The sequence below is a fragment of the Bidens hawaiensis genome, unplaced genomic scaffold (genome assembly GCF_021521415.1).
Source record: "Bidens hawaiensis isolate Kalapana, Puna unplaced genomic scaffold, B.hawaiensis_p1.1 tig00038111_1, whole genome shotgun sequence".
Lineage (NCBI taxonomy): Eukaryota > Viridiplantae > Streptophyta > Magnoliopsida > Asterales > Asteraceae > Bidens > Bidens hawaiensis.
The window spans coordinates 154341-156696 of NW_027505529.1; the positions used below are offsets into that span (position 1 = coordinate 154341).

Consider the following 2356-nt stretch of genomic DNA (forward strand, 5'->3'; position numbering starts at 1 on the left):
CTGCTATACCCAAACCTAACTTGCACTATACTATGAGTAAGGATGCGTAGTAGCGCAAAGAGCACTCTTTGGCCTTCAGATTAGAGGCGCTTCGCCGTCTTTGATTGGAAGGAAACAGATATCTAAAGTGTGCAGTGAGGGATCTTTATATTCTAGGTAGCCAGTCTTTAGTTCACTCGACCCAAGCAATGCCCAAAGAGTCCCCTGTCTTTCTTGGTCGGACCAAGCCAACTATTTCCGACAAGTCTTTCCTAATTTTTAGAGCAAGAAGCGGAACTACAAGAAATTTATCTTTACTATGACTATTCAAGAATTTATTCAACGTTTTAAAGAGGATCCTAGGAATGCGAATACGTTTTTTGTGGAGGTACCGACTCAATCTGGATTGTCTGTTGACGAGATAGCAGAGCGTAGCTTCAACGAGTCGACGCTTTACCTTCCGGATCATCTTTATGGCCCCGCAAATGCCGCTTCTTCCCGTCGCATCCGTCTTCAGGACGATCTAGTCACAGGTCATGGAATGTCTCATTTTTTGGTAAAAGCCTTATTGGATTTCTTCCTTTTGGCAGGTCTTATCCTGTCCTGCCATACAGGAACGAGGAATTACGTCTTTATGGACGATTTGTCTCGGGCCATACAACAGTTTTACCCGGGTTCGGGGAGTGGCGGGGCTTTCTCAAATCCTACTCCCCCACCTGGCAATTCCGGGGGGGGGGGGGGGTATATAGCGTTCCCATTACCCAACAACAGGAAGGGGAACAGCTAGTGAAGACCCCGCAACTTTACATAGTTGCCGTGGTACGCCAGTTTTTGCTTGAATACCGCAACAAGCCTGAGGTCATCAAGGAATTTCCATGGTTAATTAACAAGAACCATGAAACCCTGGTGGAAGATTTTTTTCGGGAGAATCTCGATATTTTTACTAAAAGCGAAGCGGAAATCTTGGATCTTACGAAATTAATACTAATAAAAAAAGAACGTGAGCCTCTTTTTAAATCCCATTTTGACCGTATTTCCCCCAAGGAAATAAGTCAAAATAATCAGTCGAAGGAGCGGGGGTTACATAATAATCCTAGAAAATCTTTTTAGTTATCCTTTGAATTACTCATAAATATATCCTATGAATTTCATTTCGCACCGGAAACTATTCTAGGAGAAGTTCGAATCAGTTCCGTTCGGATATTGATCGGTCTTGGTTTGACATGGTTTACGTGTTACTGGTTCCCGGAAGAGTTAATATCTCCATTAGCTAAACGCTTTCTTATTCTTACCTTGCCTTTGGACTCGTATTTTTTTCGTACACAATCAACGGAGGCCTCCCCGACATATCTTGCAACGTCTTCAATAGCATGCTCTTACTTCGTCTTTCCCTTAATAAGTCATCAAATTTGGTGCTTTTTGATCCCCAGTTGCTATGGGGAACAAAGGACGAAATACAATCGAATCCTCCATTTAAGTGGTTCTCGCTTCTCCTTGTTCCTGTTCCTAACTCCTCCCCAGGTAGTTCCCAATGTTTGGCACTTTCCATACTTGATGGGTGCAACATCAACAAATTCTCTCATGATCAAGTTACAACCTAAGATCTATGACCATATTATGTTAACTGTTCGTATTTCGTTCATTCCATCGGTATGCTCCCAGGTACCTGTAATTGTGATCCATTTGCCAGAACCAAGGGGTCTTTCTATGGAAACCTCCACGAACAATCATCGTTTTTGATGGTTTTTCCGCTTCTCACAGCTGCTCTTTCCACACCTTCGGATATCTGGTGCCAAATCGTCGCCCCTGTGACATCTGACCCGATCCGACCCGACCCAGGTACCCGTTTCTCTAATCCGATCTCTTTCTTTTATGATTTAATATTTATTTTTACTTATATTTTACTTTTAATAATAATATATATTTTCCTTCCCGCCTCTTTCTCTCTTTTCCTTCCCGCCGTCCCGTCCCTCTTCTCTCTTTCCGCCTTCTTTTCCCTCTTGTCGCCGTCCCGCCCTTAAGCCTTGAACCTCTCTGTCCTTTGTTCCTTCCCGCCTAAGGTTGTCTGCGCAGCTCCACGCGCCAGACTCTTTACAAGGAAGCCTGCGTGAAGACCACCTGTTACTGCGATACGCGAGACGAACTGTCCCCGCAGCGCGCTAAGGATTTTAGTTCTTCCCGCGGCGCGCTATGGATACTGTTCTTCCCGCGACGCGCTAAGAAATATAGTTCTTCTCGCGACGCGCTTAGAATTGAAGTTCTTCCCGCGGCGCGCTTAGAAATATAATTCTTCCCGCGACGCGTTAAGGTTGGTTCTGTCTGCCTTCGCGCTCGCGCACTTTTGCCTTCGCGCTCGATGCCTTCTCGCGTTTAACCC

General features: G+C 45.0%; 1 pseudogene; it reads left to right on the forward strand.

The window, feature by feature from the left end:
• The first annotated feature begins 298 nt into the window (after nucleotides 1-298).
• LOC143613758 (putative tatC-like protein ymf16 pseudogene) lies at nucleotides 299-1818 on the forward strand (annotated as a pseudogene).
• Nucleotides 1819-2356: the final 538 nt, after the last annotated feature.